The sequence below is a fragment of the Physeter macrocephalus genome, chromosome 1, assembly GCF_002837175.3.
Source record: "Physeter macrocephalus isolate SW-GA chromosome 1, ASM283717v5, whole genome shotgun sequence".
Lineage (NCBI taxonomy): Eukaryota > Metazoa > Chordata > Mammalia > Artiodactyla > Physeteridae > Physeter > Physeter macrocephalus.
This window is the reverse complement of record NC_041214.2, coordinates 62,140,034-62,162,979: the sequence shown is the minus strand read 5'-3', so window position 1 is coordinate 62,162,979 and position 22,946 is coordinate 62,140,034.

The following is a 22,946-nucleotide window of genomic DNA, read 5'->3' as shown; positions in this document are numbered from 1 at the left end:
ATTTAATACATGAAGATCCTTTTCTTCTTGTTCTTTTTCTACCTCCTCCCCAATCCCCACCGAAAACCTATTTCTTTTTCAGCTAATACTCAGTACTATCACCTTATGTGGGTGTTCTTTTCAGAATGTCCCTAGCTCATTAGGGTTAATAGAGGATATACATATGCTCATAGGGAAAAATAGGCTCTGTTTTATCTGATATATTTGAATTTAAAGATATGGCACCTCATTTGAGTTTCTAAAGAAAACAGAATATAGCAGCTGTGCCTGAAGACGAAGCCAGGAACAGAACTAGCACTCTCAGGTTATGTGACATCAGCCACAGCTTTGCTGGCTCATGAATAAATCCCCAAACATAAGAAGTCACTTGGTCAGCTGGACTCCCACAGAAGATTCAGTAACCTGTTAGGAGGTCACAGGGTTTATCTGGAACAAGAGTCTGTCTTGCAGCTTGCTGTCTTTTGATTTCCTGATTAAGTGATGGATGAGAAGAAGTCACCCAGGCAGTACAGAACCAAAAAGAAAAACCTCACAGAAGCCTTGGCTGGTCCACATTATTCCCAGCAAGAGATTCCTGCTTTGCACTGATTACTCGTAAAGCCTTTTCCCCAAGCAAACCCTTTTTTTTTCTTTTTTTTTTTTTTTTTTGGCTAATGTTGTTCTATAATTAGGTGCTTCTGCTGGAATTAGGCGCAAACATGAAAAAGCTATTCTTGCAATACGTTTGTAAAAGGTATCTGAGTTATCACTGGTGAAGTGGGATTAAACTATATAATTTATCATTATGACAGTGTATCTGTGTTTGCCCTGGATATTCCACTTAAGTATAATAAAATAGAGAAGTAGCATGAATCATTAGAAGGTTACACAGACACATACACACACACACCTTATACATTCGTATTTTGTGTAGTTTCTTTAACATCTATATATATTATCACTTTTCTGGACTCAACCTGAAACTATGCAAATTTATTCACTTATGTGATAATCTTGCTTAAGATATTCAGGAGTCCATTATCCTGCAACTTTAACTGTGGAAAAGTTTCTCTTTGATGGCAGAGCTGAACCAGGCAGAATAGAATCCTACTCCCAACAGCCTCATGAGAAAACCTGGCTGGGGTGTGGGGCACTTGAAACTAAATGAGCCAAATCAATAACTCATAGATCACTGGATGGGCAAAAGGTAAAGAGAGATTGGGGTGAGAAGAAAGTTATCCAGAAGATGGTGGCAAGGAAAGCTGGTGGTTATAGAAGACACTGGTCAGTTCAGGGGCCCAGAGAAAACTGGTTCATCAAAGACAACCAGATTATCAAGTATTATTCACAGGGGAGTAAACAATAAAGGTCCAGAAATAGCATTAAGAATGAATGAACTCTTTGTACATCAACGATACTTAAAAAAAAAAAAAAAAAAAGAGTGAACTCTGACATCACTAAGCCAAAGTGAAAATCTTCAAGCCACCTGTTTTGGCCTCTTAAAATCACAGGTACCAGGATGGGCTCCAGAAAAAGGGCCTAATGGAACTAAAACCTCTGTGAATAATTTAACTGTCACAGCAAATGCATATTTTGTTGGCTGATAAATTAACACAGGGACAAACAAGCTTTATAATTTAAGAGCTGACATAAATTGCTGTGCAGTAACATGGCAACTGAAATGTGTAAGAGTCTTCTCTAATAATCGGCAATTACCCACTTTACTGGTATCCTCTGGATATTTAAATATGAGGATGAAAATGAAAACCTTCAGTTTTATCATAATGTCTTTCAGCATTCTCACCTTGAGCTGTAGGAATATGGCATAGATGAAAGAGAAATGGCATAAAACTTTCTATGGCACCTTTAGAACCAACCCATTAAATGTGAAGAACAGCCTTTCAATAACTTGAGAGGTTTTCTTGAACCACAGTTTCAGTGCCTTGACAGTCTGAGAGGGCTGAAGAGGACTGCTTGATGGGAAGCAATGCTCCCAAGCAGGCTGAACAAGAGGTCACCAGGAGGATGGATTGGGCAGAGTTCCTGTACTCTACTTAGAAGACAAGCAAGGGCAAAAATAACACCATGGCCATCGCCAAGGTAAGAGAAAATGAGTCTCTGTTTTCTGAAAGAATCTGCTATTTAGAGAGTGAAGGAGAAGTGAATACTTGGATTGGGAAGCAAGGTCAAGCTAATAAAAGCAGTAAGTAGAAACTGTCACACTGCTTAAAAAATAGCACCTAGATTTCAAGCCAAATTAAGGCTTTGGCCTTAATTCTAGTGTTACCACTGCCAAGCCTGAACTGTAAAGGAAGAAAGAAAAAAATATCAGATTCCCCATGGCTCTCATCTAGCTAGCTTTAGTTCTCTTCCACGTTTCCAGCATAATATGGTTTTAAGAATAAATGGTATTCAAAGCACTGTTTGCATAAGGATTCACACTTTTGTTATCGTAATCCTGGCAGGCTGTTATGATCCAGATATTCCAAGAGGGAAAATGAAACTCAGTGAAGTTATGTGCCCATGGTCACCTAGCTGGTAAGCAGAGAAGTTAGGATAAAAACTCAGTAGGTCTTCAGACACTTAGTGTAATGACATTTTAAATGCACTCAGATTTTTGTGCTTTGTAAGTATATATTCTTTCAATGTTATCCCAACTGTTTGTTATGTTTTTTATCTTTATCAACATCTGTCTGATTTCTCTGACCCTGTGGTCCTTGGTTAATTGTCCCCCACTCAGTGTAAGGCACCAAATGCAACATCCTTCTCTGATCCTGTTACTTCAGGCCAAGGTTACAGTGAACTGTTAAGAGATTTTCTGGTTTGTTTGCCCAAAAGTACAGGGCAGAGGCAAAGACAATAGGGACCACAACAATGAAAACAAATTCTCAAAATGAGGAAGAGAAAATGTTAAACTGCCACAGCAACAGGACTGCAGAAAAGTCAGGGTGGCGGAGTAGGGGGATAAGAGGTTAGAGCCTAGTGCTGAAGACCAGAAGAAAATCTGGAATGTTCAAATTTGAAAGAAAACAATGAATTTCAGAGAAAGGAAGAAAAGCATACATATAATAAGAATTAATTTCCATTTACCATACTCATATGTCCCTAAAGGAGCACCAGAGAGAAGCAGCAATTTGGCAAATGTATCTTTTGTGTTTAAGCATCAATTTTGATTTGTGATAGATACTTATCTTTCAAATATTACATTTTCCATAACTAGAAACGACAGGGAAAATAAACTCTCTAAGCTGTTTATGAATTAAATTCTGTTTTGACTTTTAAAATAGAGCAGAATTTCAATAAGACTAAAAGTCTGAGATAAAAGGAAAAAATAGACACTTCGCTTAGTTCATTTTCTATAAGGACCAGAGTCTGTCAAAAGCAGAATCAACTAGAATTTGGCATATCATAGATCCAAATTTAAATTATTTTTATAAAAAGGAACAAACGACCTAGACTAAACACTTACATACACACACACAGGCACACACACCAATAGCGTAGCAGACCAAGGATGGGAGAATAGACTTGCTTTTCTGAAGCTTGGGAAGTGAGAAGTACCTCTCACCTTTCCCCTGCAGCCTCATCTCCCAAATGACAGAGCTGTTATTGATCATGATCCACTGTCTGGTGCCCGAAAGCTAAACTCCAAGTAATTACTGCTGGTGGTTGAAGAGTTCTGTTTGGGTGAAAGGAGGGAGCTAGACTGAGATCATTATCCAGCAACTTACAATTCTTTCAACTGCTGGTCAACCTGTACGTCTTTGAAACTAAGCATCTAAAGCATTTTAATTGCAGAGAAACTCTTGGTATAAAAATCAGCTCGTGGTAGGCAGGCAAATTAGTTCACTTTCTCAGACACACTCTTAGTATCCTTCCCTTCAATCTCCTCCCCCTGCCTCCTCCTGATTCTATGAATTCCATTCCTGCTGGGGACAGTGATAGCCATAAAACTTGACTCATGAAAATATTAATGAACTTTCTATTTTCCCTTCACGCTTTCAGTTTGTTGATACAACAAAGAACTGGCTCTCTCCTGCCTTTAGAAAGAGAAACCAAGGGATTTCCCAGTTCACCTTTTATGGGCCCTCCTGAAACATCTGCCACTTGGGAACGTGGACTCATTCACAAAATTTATCATCAGGAAATCGAAACATTTGCTGAATCCCCCAACGTAAGATATGCCTAAACATATAATCGTGAACTCCCCAGGCTTGGGGACTACTTGGTTGAGGAACTGATTTTTTAGGATCCCTACTCTCAGCGATTGGAATTCCTCCCCAAAGTCACCAATTTCATTACTGACACACACTCGTGTTCATTGTGCATTATTCTTGTATTGTAACAAATTGCTCATGGCTTTAGAAAATCAGAAATAATATTGCTTCTTCCTCTGGCTACTTTTTCATTTTTTTCCCACTTCCTCCTTCAGCCCTCATTCTCTATATGCATTAGATGTCTTTACATCTCCAGAAACTTCCTCGTCAAATTCTCTTTAAGCTGACTGCTGCTTCCATAATTTTCTAAAAAAAGTACATTCTTAAGTCACCACGAGCCTTCCTATTGTGAGCCAAATGGCCTTTTCTCCACTGTAATTTGCCTTGAGCCATACCAAATAAAAAAGGAAGTTTCTGAGTTGATGCCAGGTTCTCCCTGTGATACAAATACTGTCTCTTTGTCTCCATCTTTTCAATGTGTCATTTCCATTTTATTCTTGGTTTCCAGACTAATTGCCCTTAAAAGGCATTTGCATATTCTCATTCTCTTGCTCTGATACTATCAATAACTCACCCTCTATTACTGCATTAAACCTAAACTCCTTTGCTGCCTCACATGGTCCTCCATCAGTTTGTGGACAGAAGTTATTTGTTGAGAGCCAAATTTAAGCAAGATTAACCTGGCACCTTGTATGCTGCAGCCATTCCCTGTGAAGAATGAGAATATATAGGATGCAAGAAGGGAAGTAATATTCCTTATTTGATTTCAGTTGTATTTATATTTAATCTCAAATTTCAGGTTATAATACATTAGAACTTTAGTCCTTATAAAAGAAAATAAATTGCTTGAAGGGAAAAAAAAGTCTTTTGATAGCTGAAGGGTTCATAATCTCATTCTGATAAAAATTATTTATTATAGTTTTCCTCAATCACCTTATTTTTAGAAATGCATTGATGGCTATGTGTGATCAGATGCAAAGCTCCAAACTACTCACACATAAGTCTACAGTTATCACATATAACATAGGGAAATCATTACCATTATGAACTCAATTTATTTGTTAATACTTCATTAGTTTCATGTTAATATCTCTTTCTTGAAGCCTAACCCACAGAGAATTTCATTACCACTACCATGCAGGTGTCAAATCCCTTTCTAAAACAAAACAAAGGAAAATCTTTTATAAAAGTGGATCTTTAGTTTTACAAACAAAAGAAACTGTGAAAAAGAAGATTAAATCTTCATCATTTTAGCTCACAAAGAAAATGCATAGGGAAATAGCATTGCTCACCATTTAAATTGCCTAATTAGTCTTGGGAGTTTTCTAAGTCTGTCCAAGGTGAAGGAATTCTACATCCAGTTATAATAATGCTAAATGCCTAAATAATAGATTTAAGTAAATCCTTCATTGAAAGAAATAAATCACTTATGTGCTGAGGAAGCTCTATTAAGATACCATCTGAAAGATCTATTCAAGCCCTGAAGTGAAATACATACATTTTTAAAAGGATAAACATAGGGAAAAGGTCTGTCATGCTCTACAGTGACTATATCCACCCAAATGTTCAAGAGCTCCCTGATTTATTCTCAAGTAACAACCTTGACTCTTTAAACATTGTTTATGATGGTCAAATGAGAACATACACAGTTTCAATACAAGATATCTGCTAGTAGACTTTCTTTTGAGAGTCAAACATTCTTAAAGCATCATTTACTTTCACAAACAGCATATGCTCACCACGTGGCACCATTCTTGTTAACACTAAAGTAGCAATTTGAGCTGAACAGCTTGGGAGCTCTGTTTATAATAATAATAGTATGTGATGTCAAGTCTTCAGAGTCTCAGATGTCAAAGGTGATCATGAACATAAATGCCAATTCCCAAAATCTCCTCTGCTGGGAAAATGATTCTTAGCAAGCCCGAAGAATCCAGCAGAAATACAAATGCTTGGTCTCCAGCTTCTAATAAGCCCAGGAATTGCCTTTCCAATTTCACTGCATCACCTTCATCTGGTTCTAATGTACACACATGTCTAGTGAATTAGTTCCCCTTGGCAGAAAATTTTGTTGTCTCAAGAGCTTGAGATTTTCAATGAAGTGCCAATGATTTTATACAAATTGTTGAAAGTTTTATATTACGACTGTTCTCTTCCTTTCATATGGGCCGACTGTTTACTTTTTGAGCACCTTCAAACCTTCTAGCATTTCAGAGTAATGTTTAAAACATGGCATTATTAAGAAACTTTAAGATTGCAGCTGTGAAAACAGACCTATGTCATTATAATCAGTGAGAAAGTCCCTTAAGTGGGATTTCAGAATATAAAAGGAGCCAGTGCAGAGAACTGGCAGAGTAAGAGCCAAGGAGAGAAAAGAGGGAAAGAAAGAGGAGAAAAAAATCCATCAAGCAAAGAAAGGGGGTGTTTCTATTCTTGACAGCCCATTTAAAAAAAATATAAGTAATTCAGTATTTGAGTAGAAGACTTATTTTATGAAGGAGGAGGTATAGTTACTGCATTGGCTTGCATAATCATTGGATATATTACATCTATTAAAAGACTTATTCCTTTCTATTCTAGATGGTTATTTACCTGTTTTTCTTGTAGACTGAGCTCTTCAAGTACCATAGCTATATTGTATGTATCCTACAAGCTAGGACCTACTACATTGCAGATATTCAAAATTTGAGGTTAAATAAATGGTAGAGACTAGAAATAGTATAGAAAACACATTTTTGGTCAGACTAAGATAAAGAAATAGGAAAATATTGGGGGAAGGAAAAATTATTCCATATTAGCATTGCATTAATGAAAAGAAATGCCCAAAATACATTAACATGCTATAGTAAGATGGCCACAAAGAATAAGCAAATTACTCAACACTCATCTGGGGAGTCCTCATCTCTTAGTACAGGCAGTAGTCCCACAGTGAGTGTTTTTCCTCCTGGCACTGAACTCCTAACTTTGCAGGAACAGAGATGGAAGAGTATAGTATATTACTCGTGTGATACGGTTTTGTAGCATGGTGTCCTTATAAGTGAAGATGAAACACTCAGAGGTCCTCCTGAAAGAATAATTCATATAAATCCAAACTAGATAAGAGGGAAGACATTCCAAAAAGGGGCTCCAGTGGACTGATGGATTGGGGAAAGTTGTATCCTGTTTCAGCCTGGCCCTAGGCACTGCCTCTCAAGTCTCTTTCACTGTCTTTTCTTGAAGAATTTGCCAGTCCTCTTAGTGTCTGTAAGGAATCTTCATCTCTCTACTCAAGGTCTATAAACAATATCTGCAACTCTTAACCTTCTTCCATCCTAAAACAAAATGCCCTCCCTTTAGTCTGTTTCCATTAAAACACTGTCATTTTCTTTCCTGTCCTCTTAATGCAAACTCCTTTATCTCTACTTCCACACCAACCTGTGGCTCCTCTATCCACTGGACTCTAGCTTCCAGCTCCATCCCTCTACAGAAGCAGCTCTCGCTAAGACTGCCAGTGACTTCGCAATTGCCAAATCTATGGATGCCTTTAGCCCTCATTGTATTTAAGGTTGCTGAGTAATCTTACCAGTCTTTTGTTTTCAACAACTATCGTGTTATGACTCTCACATCTAGATCTCCAGTTCAGTGCTCTACTAAATCTTTATATGTATACATCTAACTTTCTGAGAGAGATCTCCATCTCAATTGGCACTATGTCCTTGAGGGGTAAAATCACCCCCAGTTGAAAATCGGTGGTTAACTCCGATATGGTTATTTGTGTCTTTCCTTGGGTGACTGTAAACTTGAGAGCCAGCCCAACGTCTCATGCATCTCTGGGTCCCTCAGACACAGCACAGGCCTCAGACATACTGAAGCCACGAATCCAACTCTACAATTCTCAGTGTAGAAGATCTTACTTTAATGGGAGATCATATTTATATCCCTACCCCACAGAAGTCCCTGTATAGAATGTTACATTTAGTCCTAATTTCTTTTGAAAGAAAGCATCTGGAATATTTCAATAATGAGAAAAATACATGTTAAGTGGATGGTGACAAAAACTTTGAGATAAGAGCATACTGTTAAATTTAGAAATCAGATGAAACTTTACTTCAGAAAAGGTTTGAATAATAATATACTCTATTAAAAGAATGATTTGCTGGTTATTTTTAAAATAACCCAAGGAAACAGGAACTTCTAAAAATTTCACAGCAGCCTAAGACTTGAAAAACAATAACGTACTGGGGCTGCTACATCTGAAGCCATCACATCTATGGCTCCATGTCAATTTATAATGGTAAATGTGCCACAGAAACAAACTTGTCATGGGAATTTTCACAGCAATAAATATCACAGTCTGGTGGCAGTAGATGGAGTTATGGATCACACCCTCACAAGTCTTAGGCCTAGTTTGGGGAATGTGACATGTGTAATGCACATTAGCTGAGACCTTCAAATCTTTTGATGCTTCAAAAACCACACCACGTTGGCTGAACTGCAGAATATATTTGCTGCCACACAATAATTTGTCGCCTCAAGTCACACCCCAGCTGATCGTGAGAGACAAATTAGCTGATATCAGATCTTCAAGCCAATGTGATACAGTTGGAATGGAGATCAATATTAAAATCATTTTGATCCACAAATCATAATGTTCTCCATTGCTTAAAGGCAGGAAACTACTTAAATGGAATATGATTTACTAAGAATATTATCAATTAAAAGTATTAGAACCTCTATGTTCCAAAAAGTCTTATATTATTGGCCTCTAACTTAAAAGCTTTATAATTGTGGCTATTATCTGACATCTTTCTTGTGCTTCTTTCGCTTCTCTTCCCTCATCTTCCACCAACCATCTCCCCCTCGAAAAATAAATCTGACCACCTTGCCTCTTCTTTCTTTCACAAACTTTTTTCTTCTTCCTTTGAATTCTTAATTTAATAAATATCTATATTCTAGACAGAAGGTCACATATCTCAAGGGAGTCCTAAAAGAGTCAATAATACCCTTGCCTTTAAAAAATTAATAATCTATCATTAGAAAACACAGGTACAAAATGATCATAAAACCAGGTAGAATTTGAAAGTACTATAAAAGGGGAAAATTAAGTGCCATGGAGGTTTCAAAATAAAGAGATATTACATTTGATAGGAGGATACCAGATTCTTACAGAGGGAGGAATTTTAGATAAGGTGATATATTACAAGCAGAAATTGGGTTAGGATAGGTTCAGAAAAACACCAAGTCACCATTTTTTAACTTATGTGAAAGCATAAAACACAGTGCTTGACTCATGGTAGGCATTCAACAAACATTTATTTTCTTCCCTCCTATAGGGGTGTCATGGGCTGAACTGTGTTCCTCCCAAATTCATGTGTTGAAGTCTTAACCCACAATGCCTCAGAATATGACTGTGTTTGGAGATAGGGTATTTAAAGAGGTAATTAAGGTAAGATGAGTTCATACAGATGGGTCCTAATTCAATATGACAGGTGCCCTTATAAGAAGAGATTAGGACACAGACACACTGAGGGGAAAGATCATGTGAAGACACAGGGAGAAGATGGCCATTTACAAGCCAGGAGAGAGGCCCTCAGAAGAAACCAGCTCTGTCGACAGCTTGATCTGGGACTTCTACCCTTCAGAACTGTGAGGAATTACATTTCTGTTTAAAATTTAAGCCATCCAATATTTGTTGCTCTGTTATGGCAGCCTTAGAAAACTAATATAAGGTATCAGTGAATATAGGACTAAGATGATACCTCGGATCTCTATCGTTAAGGAGATGAAGTTTGAGGACTTGATTTTTTAGCCAATAGAAAGTCAAACAAGTTTTGTGAGCTGAGACGGTCCCAAAGACCTGAGGTTAGATGAAAAGGTTTGGCTTTTTTTGTGTTTGGTGTGTGACAGTGGGGAAGACAAATTAGGAAGATCAGTTTGGAGAGTATTGGGTCATTGGATCAGCTCAACTACAAAATAATTGGGACTTGAACTGGCTCACTGAAAGTGGGAATGGGAATTGAAGTAAAGTGTATTTAACTCAGTAACTGATTTTCTAAAGGAGAGCCAGGGAATGAGAAAGCTCAATGGTACCAAGTGTCTAGCATGGTAGAGATATTAATAATAAGGATGTTAGTATAATTTTAATAAGTTAAAAACATGACTCTCCTGTACATACAGAATAAATATGGTAAATATTTTATTCAACTTTTTCATTAATGAAAAAACCAGTGATATATACATACACAACATACCGCAAACATGGGCAATCATGAATGCTGATAATAATTTGTTAATAAATGACAAACTGGTTAATATATTATAAAGGGCAATAAAATTATTTGGGTCATCTTTTCAATAGTGCAATAATCAAATGTGTATTTATGGGACAAAATACCCTTGCTGTGGAGAAAAATCATTTGCATGACTAGCTGTTTTCTACAACTTCTACACTTGCAGAGTTGCAAAATAACCCAGTCAAAAGAAAGACAATAAAACATGCACATTCCTATAGAATTAGATAATCCCCAGAGGGTCCCCTAGGTATGCCCATACTCCAATGAGAGTACAGATACCTGTACTCTCCTTTGCCCATTCCCAAGTCTTGTGGTATTTTTTCTGGCAATAAATAAGGAGAAGCTACTTTTCATTTTAGGTATACTAAATATGTAGTGCCAAAGAAACAGGGGAGAAGGTCCAATGTGCAATTTGAAGGGCTGAGGCTGCACATCAGTAGGGGAACAGCTTTGAATACCTTTGTCAACTCTGCTTGATCTTTACACATACCTCATCAGCGAGCTCATCAAATTGACACTCAATCATAGGCTGGAATTAGAGGCAACTACCCAGGACCCTGCCCTTTCCCTCTTCCTTGCTTCTCAATAACCTACTTCACTGCCACCCCTGTGTCTAACAGGCTTAAAAATTTTGGTTCTGAGTTCTTGACCTGGCTTTACTTTTCTGGCCCTTTGATATCTGGTAATTATGTTTCTCTTCTGGTATCTGAATCTCAGGTTTTCTCTTCTGCAAGAGAGAAAAGACTGGCCCCTTGGATTGAGATTTCAGCTGATACTTCCAGTAAGAAATGCTTGCTCTGGTCTAGACCTATACAAGGGAGAGCCCAAGTCTCAACTTAATCATTTGGTGGGTGCTCAGGTGAACTGCCCAAAAAGAGAGGGGCCAGAGAAGTAGATTTGAGTCACTGGCACAGAGATGAAACTTGCCATATAAAAGCCAAGATTTTCAATTTTCTCTTTGACCTTTAGCCTCTTCTGTGGCTCAATGACAGAAGCTCCTTTTCTTTACTGTATATATGCTGGGTAATTGTCATGTGATTTGAAAATAGCTCTGGTAACCTCTAGGTAAAACAAAGTGTTTATTCATTCACTCGTTCATTGATTCATTCATTCGTTTGTCAAAAAGTACTAAATGCCTCATTGTGCTAAGCACTGTACTAGGTACCAGAAGATACATAGATAAACAAAATATATCCTTGTCCTCTAAAAACTTAACCACTGAGGGCTACAAAGCAATGATTTTTTTTTTTTTTTTTTTTTTTTTTTTTTTTTACCTTTTCAAGTGCATGCCGAGGTAGAGTAATAGTAGAGCAGGCGCACTGGTGTGTTCCTCTATCACTCCACTGGCCCCTCCTCCAATGAAGAAACAACTACAAATAAGGTAAAAATAGGGAAATAAATATATAGATATTAATATAGATACAGATAGTTGGACATCTCATATACAAGGGATATATGTATAGTGTGTTGCCTTGGGTTGTTGTACATTTTGGGATAAGCCGACAAAAGATTTTAGAAAAAAATTTCTCTTTCAACTCATCATAGTAAGAAAATGACAATAACAAAATAATATCAGCACTGAAACAAACAAATAAAAATATGCTCTGTAACCATGTCTGATGTGGAAGGTTTTGGAGAATGGACTCTAAAGAGGAAGAAAACCCCAAAAGGGTCATATTTATTCTGAACAATGCTCTTCTGCCTCTTTTGCTTCTACGTAACTTTTAACCCCTTCACAATTACTTATTGTTATGGATGTACCAACATAAACTCCCATATTTTCGGAATTTTATTTTAAAATTATCTCCAAGTAATGGAGTTGCACTATGCCACTCTATCCTTTGGCATACACAAAGAACTAGTAGGTCATTTTGAAAAATATACATATACATATAGTAGGAGAGGGCATTTTCAAAATTTACCAAGGTCATTAATGCACCAAATGTAAATGGTCTCCCATTTATCAAAAGCCCTGGGGAAATCAGGAGATAAGTGAAATGATAGATGAAGAGATGAAACTCTAGGCTAATGGGCTGTATATCAATACATCAATGTCACAATTATGAAAGGTTTTGGAAAATGATTCCTATTCTTTGCTTATTTTTAAAATTTTAAATCTCAGGAAGGTAGCTGTAGGAGGACTAAAAACTGAATTTAAAAGAGACCCATCAGAAGCATTTCTCCTATGATTTTTCTCATGATAATTTGCATTTCCCTACACTAATTTCAGCAGAATTTATCATTATCTCCACTTTTGTATTTGTGTTGCCTCTCTTTTTCTTTTCGTGAAATAATCAGTTCATAAATTATCTCGCCCAGGGATTATTTTTCTTACTTCTTCCCCCTGAAAAATTATTGGGACTTTATATAAGAAAAAAAAAAGATTAACATGCTAAAAAAAGATTTAAAAATGAAAGAATCTTTCAATTTAGTTAGTTATAAACAATTTTTACTGACCAAAAAAAGTCATTAAAATGAATTCAGGGTGACTTAAGAGTTAAACCTGGCAAAGAGAAAACTTATTTTCTAGAGCACGTTATTTAAAGTTAAATCAGACATAGGTCCATGGGAAACAAATGATTCTCAGAAACAAACTTTCTCTGCTCCCACAAGTGACAAAGAATTGAGATGACAATCCAAATACTGGATAAGAGGAGACATGTTAAACTACAGATGTAAATTCAAACCATTAACGAGTTTTAGGAATGACAAGTGTGTCTTCCCTGGGCAAGTAGGGTTTTCTGTCTCCTGGACAAATGTGTATTTTGACACTCCAGCTGATAATTGAGAAAGGTGCCTGTGATGAGGCAGGTTTCCTCCAAGTCGGGCTAGATGTTGGGGGTCAACGTGGCTCTCAGGGCTTCTGGGTGAGTGAAAGAGAAGCACTGATAGGTGACCACAGATGCAGGGGATCAGTCTCAGAGGAGAGGTTCAGGGGAAGAGATCTCCTCCAGTCCTAGGACAGGGTCAGTGCCTTGATAGTTGTTTCCATCAGAAGCCACACAGGAAATGATCTTGCTGATGGGTTCACCAGGCCAGTAATAATTGTCCCTCTTAGGGCTTGAGCTGGGAAGCATGACCAACCAAGGTCAGCCAAAAAACAAAAACAAAAAAAAAGCACAGGACCCTGTGACTCAAAGGAAAGGGATAGCAGAAAATGCTTAGAAGAAATCTCTTAGAATTGAAAATGTTAGACTTTTAAGTTCAGAATAATACTTCAGAATCTGAAATCCTGGACAAACTCCCCAAATATATATTCTGTAAGAATTTAGTTGCTGATATGCAAACTGGCTGTTAAAATATTGATGTATTGAATATTTTCAGGCTAGTTGGAAAGTAGTCTCTGTCCTGAGACCACTGAGTGCCCCTACCCTCTGGACGGCCTCCCCAGTCCCCAGGACCTAGCAGACTTCTCCCAGCCCAGCTAATAAATTATTAAAGCAGGGGCCCTTGAGGACTCTGGTGGCTCTGGCATCTGCTCTGAATTCATAAATTTCCTGTGTCATACAGTTTACTAAATAAATTTTAATTTTACCTTTACATAAATCCAACACTTATAATGAATTGTATCGGTTTTCCCATTCCCTCTTCACTGCAACCACCCTTCCTTTCATACTAGTCTTCCATACACTTCACAAAAAAGTAAGCTCCCCTAGCCTATCATCTGTATCTATAATGTTAACAAAAGGGAATATTAATATTTGTTACTGAATTCAAAGCTTCAATTATTGTTTCCAATTCCAGCGGCCCTTTCTGAGAGTGGCACAGCATGAAATAAAGGAAATACAAGATGTGACTATAAAGTGATGAAACTGATTTTCCCATGTGGCTTGTGGGATTTCCCTGATTACTTCTCAGTCATGCCTTGTATTAGTCAATAGGTAAAACTAGCCTTCTGAGCACGAAGATTTCTTACACTGCACAAATAAAATATGCATTCTTCTCCTCACGTTCACAGGGATCTTTACATAGGGAAATTTATGCTTATAGAGAACTCCAGAGACTAATTAGTCTTTTTTGCAGTGTTAATCTATTCTTTTAAAATATTTTGCTCTGAGAGTATTACACAGAATTTTACCTGGCATAATAGAATACTATCAATGTCCCTAATGGTCAGCAAACCAATTAAGGACAAAATAGTAAAACCATACTCAGTACACAATTTTTATGAAAATAGAATTTTCAAAGGATGACAAACAAATTATGCTAAGTAGTTTGGTCTTGTCACCACCAGTCACTCATATAACTCCTCAGACAGTGGCCAAAAAGGTACGTAAGAAGGCAAAAGTGGCAACAAAAGAATTTTGCATGGATACTTCAATTTACCCTGGAGTTTTATTGGGATGAACCTTTCCATATTCTTCTGCAGAGTTTAGAAATTAATTTCACAATATTTTGGGGTGTGTTTGAAAGGAGGCTGAGTGCTTCCTGAAAATTTATTACTGAACTTTGATAATGGTACAGACAAAGAAAGACAAGACAGTAGCATTTGTTTCCAGAGTTTCATTTTCCTACCTGAACAAAAACCCAGTATCCTAAGAAGGTGAAATGTACCATTTTTATTTTTATGCTGTGGAGCCAACCTCCTCAGAATAACTTCTTCCAAAACCAATTGTCTATTTATAGTAGAAATCAGAGAGAATCAAGGAAAGGACGTGCCGACAGCTCCTTAATCCTGGTGTGTTTATACAGATATATAATATTTCCACATGGAGATAACTAGGTAATCTTCACTAATATCATGTTGGATATCTTTCTACTATTTCCACTCTATAGAGCAAAGAAAATAATATATGGCTATAATACTGCATGCATGTTGTTTTACCAATATGGGATTACATTGCACATTCTCTTTTAAGAACTACTTAATTTTATTAAAGTAATAATATTCCCCATGAATACCTTCCAGGTTATGACCATTCTATAATGTTTTACTAATAAAGAAGTACCATGATTTATAGAGAAAGCTTCCTATTAATGGAGTTTAGTCTATTTCTATTTTTTCACTATTTATAATACTCCTATTAACATCCTTCTAGCTAAACATTTGTGCCTATTCATGCTTATGATGGACTCCTTAATGCTGCTGAGAACAATCAGACACAACTGAGGCTAACTTGTCATTTGTATGCTGGTCTGAAAGTTCTGTCTGCAAAGGAAATACTGCAAGCATACTCTGCACTTAATACTATAATAATGACTTGTGTTCTCTCGTCAGAGATTTATTTCAAAGTGTCTGCCATGTGTACCTTGCATTAGAAATGAACATCACAATATTTTGCATTTCAAAAAAAGTGTTTTGTCTTTTAAAATTTAAATTTAAAATAATTCTTTAGATCAGAGACAGTTGTGTTCTCTGTAAAATCTGAATCATAGATAGAGCATCACAAATCACCAGGGAATGGTAAATTATTCAATAATGTTTGTTTGAATAAATGATAAGCAATCTTGGGGAAAATCCATTTAGAGCCTCACCTCACACCATTTACCAAAACAGATTTGGGTGGATTAGAATTAAATATGTTTTAAAACAAACTATTAAAAAACTGGAATTGGATATTCATCGAATCTCTGAAGAGGGGGAGAGTTTTTACAATCAGCAGTTAGAAAAATCACAAAGAAAATCATCAATGAATTTATACTCAGGAAATTGTTTTTTACACTTTTGCATGTTATAAAAACATAGGTCAAATAAAATATAGTGTTTGAAAATAGGATAAAATAACAGAATATCATCTTCACTAATAAGAACATAATTGTTTATAAGAAAATCACTAAATAGATTTTAAAAAGAAATTCTATAGAGGCAATTCACAAAAGTTGGCAATTCCCAACATTTTAGAAAACACTATCACCAGAAACCAAACAAAGCAAGTTAATATAATAATGATACATCATGTTTTAACCTATAAAACATGACAATTTAAAAAAGAAGATAAGATACAATAAAGGAGTGTTTGCTCTTCCAAATATTAGTACACATGGTTATCTAAACTTTTGTAAAGAAATATGTTAGTATTAATCAGATGTTATAGGAAATGCATATGTCTTCATTTATTGAAAAAATAATAACATAAATAGCCAATAATATTGTGAAAATTTGAATACATTCATGTTGAATGAAGTGTCAAAAATGATGAAGCCATATATATGCAAGTACACAAATATAAAATCACATTAAGTGAAAACAAATAACTGTTTCCATAGTTGGCTAGCACAATGTACCTGGCATGAGAATTCATGCAATAAATATTTGTTAAATGAGTGAAATACAAATATATTTTAGTAATGCTAAATATAATAATATTCCATGAATATTTTCCAGGTATGACTACTTTATAACGTTTTAATAATTGTTCTATGGTGCTTTAATAAAAAGAAAAGTTTGGAAAGAAATGTACCAAAATGCCAAAGCATTTGTATTAGTATGGTGGTATCATGGGTGATTATTTTTCATGTCCCTCTATTACTTTTTACTTTAAATTAATTTTAAAAGCAAAATTATAATTCAACAAACATATATTTTAGACTTTGTCCTATAACAGCATAAACACTTCCAAGTTGTTCTATTTAACAGTGTGGTTTGTTCTAATCCTGAGAATGCTCCTTGTAGGAGCAGAGAAAAAGTTGCTGAAAAACATATTTTTTCTACTTCTTCAGTAAATGTATCTCATATCTTATTTGGGAGATAGAAAAAGAAAAGGATTTCTGGAAAGAACTCTTGGAAGAGGTAATGTTTGAGAGATGGCTAGCATTTCCAAATTTCCACAATATATATCATTTTTGCATTAGCTTTACTTATATATAATTACCTGGAATTCTTAAGCATGTAGGCTTAAGAACAGCCACATCAAAGCCCAGAGAAGCAAACAGATCAATGTTCTGGGATTACTGACAGATTTTCCAGCATTTATAATTTGTGCAGGCTATTTGGTGGAAATGCAAATTGAATTTAACAAGCATATGAGAACCCATTGGGAGCATTTGATTGGGGGAACTGTATGACCTCAAACCAACACATTGGACAGTGCCCTCATCACCTCTCTGAGATTTCCTCCCACTGCCTTTAAAACACAATTGATTTGTGTCTGTACTCCCTTGGTACTCTTCTTTCTGCCATGTAACAGCTGGTTAATATGAACTGATGTGTCAGTGTCTCCTTTTTCACATAACCAGCATGTTTTAACAAAGGTCTTCTGGGATAATACCTAACTCAAGAAGGACAAAGGGATTTTATGTGTCAGCTCCGATGGATTGATTGTGGCTTCCTACACATTGTGGTGAGACAGGATCTGATACAATTTCTAGTGTCAGCTGTAAAAATTACCATGAATAGTAAGTTTGCCATTGGCATAGGGTAGGGTCAGTGATGGCACATGTATAGTGTTCACCACTCCAGACTTATGCTAAAAGCAAGACAGTTACTTTACACAATGGAAGGGAAATAATTTGCCACACACAATTCACACCATGCATGTGACTGACAGTGGGCCATTAACACACAACACCCACCAAACAAATATGAATTGCATATATGCATGTAGAAGTTGCAAAAACAACCAAGTCCCAAATATTTAAAATCCTTCACAATGGGTCAGTGGTCCCTAAACACCCATCCCTGGACTGGTGCTGATTGGTAACCAAATTTTGTGCTCATTTGCACCAAAATGAAAAAGAAAAAGGAAAAGTATGATTTTTTTTTAATAAAGTTTAACTTTTCCTCAATTTAAAGAGGTTTTTAATGCTCAGATTGTGTCATTCCTTTTTTAGGTACTATAATGATCTTCTATACGAAATGATGGTAATCATTTAAATAGATTTTTTTCCCCTAGTACCTTTGCTATGTTAATTTCCTCATTTAAAAAAAAATGGAGACTCGCAAAATCTGAAAGGCCTTGTCTAGTTAACAAAGTGTTATAGATGGTCTATCAGAGTTTACTTCTTTACTGAATGTCAGATTTTCAACTATGAACACATGGAAGATAAATCTCTCTGCCATCTCCTCCTTACTAGAAAAAAATACTCAATATAATTTCCCTCTTTTTGAGAACTCAGAGGCCATCACTATGCTCATTATTTATTGTTCTCTGCTGTAACAAGAAGGAGCTTCTTACATCTATCTTAAATGAACCCAGGCCATCCCATGACTTGAATACATCTATAGAATTTTTCTTCTAATATTTCTTTACCCTTTACTTCTGGTTTCCTACCTATGAGTGCTCCCTGTCAGAGCTGGTAGCAGTTCATTTGCTCTGGCTGCCTGCTCACACAGCAGCAATCTCGGTAAGAACCGGGCAACATATCTGATGGATGGAAGCAAAGTTCATAACTTTTAGTGTCTGACTTTTGAAACATCTAATTTGGCTTGGAAAAAAAAATGTTTGTGATGATTATTATGGTTCCAAGGTGTGTTTTGGAGAGACATATGGCCAATTTAATTACTGGAGACAAGATGATTCAACACCTATTCTCCCCATGTTGTTTTTGTCTTCTATAGATGCCCAAAAGCTTTCATGCAGCTGGTGGTGGCCAGGTGACAGAGTGGCAGTTTATGGGATGTAAACAGAAGTCTGCATAGGATTTCTGGGGATACTTCCTAATATAAGCACTGACCCATCCTGCTTTATGCATCATCTTTGAGAATGGAAATGTAGATGAGATGTCTGGATGTGCAGAAGCCATCTTGAAACCATGGATGAAAAGTATGAAAGAAACGTGAACATTCTACAGATGCTGAAGTGGGAAAGTTAAAAGAGCCTGGGTACTTGGAGGCATTCTTGAGCCACTGTACCAGTCTTGTGTGCCTTTCCTTAGACAACTTGCAATGGGAGACAAACTACTAATTGTGTAAACAACTCTTAGATCTTTAAACTTGAACATATTTTACACCATACCTGAGTACGTTCTACATGATTTCTCTAGAGGTAGATTCCACTGAATTTGTTTTATCCTTGAAATATTCCCCAAGGAGATTTTGGAATTATAAAATACAGTCAAGGTCACTGAAAAATTGATGAGAAGAGTTCCATATGAGCAGAGTGAAAATATATATCCAACGTACATTAGTAAATCATACCTTAATTTTCATTTGAAGGACAAGAAGTGTCTCTATAAGCAAATATTTCCAGGACAATAAGCCAAGAGAGCCTTTTATTACTACAAAATTATTCATTCCTGTGCTTGTACTGTTTCAAAACTCAAACTAATAAAGACAATTTTCAGATGCCAAACTGTGGAAAAATTTTGAAAATTTCTGCTGCATCTTAAATAAGTCATATACTATGGGGAAAAAAAGTTGTCAAAGAGTGTTAGAAAACTTGAAGCACTTGTTCAGAAGTCAAGAGCGTGAGGAATTTAAGCAAGTTGCAGAGAGCTTCACAATGGATTTAATAACCAGAATGTTTATCACTGATTTTTCCCCTTTCATTTCAATAATGTTAACACTTCTTGTGAAATGCTTTTAGACACTGAAGAGCTCATTTGGGGAACTTTAAAAAAAGAGTTCATGGGCTTCCCTGGTGGCGCAGTGGTTGCGTGTCCGCCTGCCGATGCAGGGGAACCGGGTTCGCGCCCCGGTTTGGGAAGATTCCACATGCCGCGGAGCGGCTGGGCCCGTGAGCCATGGCTGCTGAGGCTGCGCGTGCGGAGCCTGTGCTCCGCAACGGGAGAGGCCACAACAGAGGGAGGCCCGCATACCACAAAAAACGTCCGGAGCCTGTGCCCCGCACCGGGGGAGGCCACAACAAAGGGGGGGCCCCATACCCCAAAAAAAAAAAAAAAAAAAAAAAAAGAGTTCATGTAAATGAAATAAAACAGAAATGTTTGCATCAGCTTCTCTTCATTTTGCATTTTACTACCTGATCACTCACGGAAAGCATAAAAAGCAGAATGCTGAGGTCCATGTATTTAGACTGCACAAATATTTGAAACTTTATAATAAATGAAATGAAAGCCTGAGCAGGAGCATCCTTGTCTGGTTGGAGGAATTTCCTCACCCCTCAAAGGTAGGCTTCCTGCATTGGGAAAAAAAGATTGGCTTTGTTTATCATAAATAATATTAACAAATTGTACTCATTCAGAAGTCAGTGTCTGAATACAAAAAGAGGGTAATTGCTTCAATTTGTCTGTCATTTAACAAAAATATCTTTAAAGTACGATTATAAATAGAAAATAACCACATTGTTTTTAAAAATTAGAAAATAGAGGAAACAAAATCATTGATAAACATACCAGGCTCAAAAAACATAATTGCTATTAGAATTTTTCTGTATTTTCCTTGAGAAAATTTCCTTTGATTCTTTTGTCATTTACAAAATCATTCTGTACATATAATTTTGTATCTCACTTTTTATTGACTCCTTCTAAGGATTTCCATATTGTAGTTTTATAATTATTGTTTTAATGACTATAATTCACATTTAATCCAGTATAATTTTCTTATTTATCTTGAGTATTTGTTTCCAGTACCATAATGTGTTTTTAAAAAATGGTAAACTAAAAAATAAAAGTCATATATCATGTTCTCTATTTTAGACTTTTAATTTTGGATATATTATCTGAAGTGTTATTATGGGGTCAAGGATAGGAACACTTTAGTGGTTCTTTACATGTACTGTCAAATTGTTTCTAAAATGGTTGTAACAATGACACTTCAACAGAAATATGTGGAAAATATTTATTAAGAACTTCTGCTGGCAAAGGAAATATTACATTTTGTACCCAAGCCTGTGGGAACCATTCAGATATCTTTTTCTACAATAGCATTTCTTTTCCATAGAGCATTCCTAGAAACACTTATCTCCATTGCTGCTTCCTAAAGAAGGTTGGGGGGTCAAATATAAGGAAAGTATATTCTCACTAACCTCTTAGAGATTTGCTTTAAACAACAGTATATTCAAACTTCTGTGATATCCTGTCAGAAAGACAACTATTTAACTTTGTTTCTCAAACACACCTCCCACTGAGGGCCCCCACCTTTTTATAGCACCTGCTCTTATTCTGATTTACAAACATGCTCTACCAAACACACCTTAAGGAAAGATAATGCAAAACCTACACAAGCCTCTTAGATAGCCTCATCCACCAGAGGGCAGACAGCAGAAGCAAGAAGAACTACAATCCTGCAGCCTGCAGATCAAAAACCACAGTCACAGAAAGATAGACAAGATGAAAAGGCAGAAGGCTATGAACCAGATGAAGGAACAAGATAAAACCCCAGAAAAACAACTAAATGAAGTGGAGATAGAAGAGATTATAGTCGAAAATTCCCTAACATGGAAAAGAAATATCCACCCAAGACCAGGAAGCATAGCGAGTCCCATACAGGACAAACCCAAGGAGAAACGTGCCGAGACACATAGTAATCAAATTGGCAAAAATTAAAGACAAAGAAAAATTATTGAAAGCAACAAGGGAAAAACGACAAATAGCATACAAGGGAACTTCCATGAGGTTAACAGCTGATTTCTCAGCAGAAACTCTACAAGCCAGAAGGGAGTGGCATGATATACTTAAACTGATGAAAGGGAAGAAACTACAACCAAGATTACTCTACCAGGCAAGGATCTCATTCAGATTCGATGGAGAAATCAAAAGCTTTACAGACAAGCAAAAGCTAAGAGAATTCAGCACCACCAAACCAGCTCTACAACAAATGCTAAAGGAACTTCTCTAAGTGGGAAACACAACAGAAGAAAAGGACCCACAAAAACAAACCCCTGAAAACTAAGAAAATGGTCATAGGAACATGCATATCGATAATTACCTTAAACGTGAATGGATTACATAATGATCAAGAAGAAGAAGAAGATATAACAATAATAAAGATATATGCACCCAACATTGGAGCACCTCAACACATAAGACAACCGCTAACAGCTATAAAAGAGGAAATTGACAGTAAAACAATAATAGTGGGGGACTTTAACACCTCACTTACACCAATGGACAGATCATCCAAAATGAAAATAAATAAGGAAAGAGAAGCTTTAAATGACACAATAGACCAGATAGATTTAATTTATATTTATAGGACATTCCATCCAAAAACAGCAGGATTACACTTTCTTCTCAAGTGTGCACGGAATATTCCTCAGTATAGATCACATCTTGGGTCACAAATCAAGCCTCAGTACACTTCAGAAAATTGAAATCATATCAAGCATCTTTTCTGACCACAACTCTATGAGAGTAGAAATCAATAACATGGAAAAAAATGTAAAAAACACAAACACATGGAGGCTAAACAATACGTTACTAAATAACCAAGAGATCAGTGAGGAAATCAAAGAGGAAATCAACAAATACCTAGAGACAAATGACAATGAAAACATGACAATCCAAAACCTATGGGATGCAGCAAAAGAAGTTCTAAGAAGGAAGTTTATAGCAATACAAGCCTACCTCAAGAAACAAGAAAAATCTCAAATAAACAACCTAACCTTACACCTAAAGGAACTAGAGAAAGAAGAACAAATGAAAC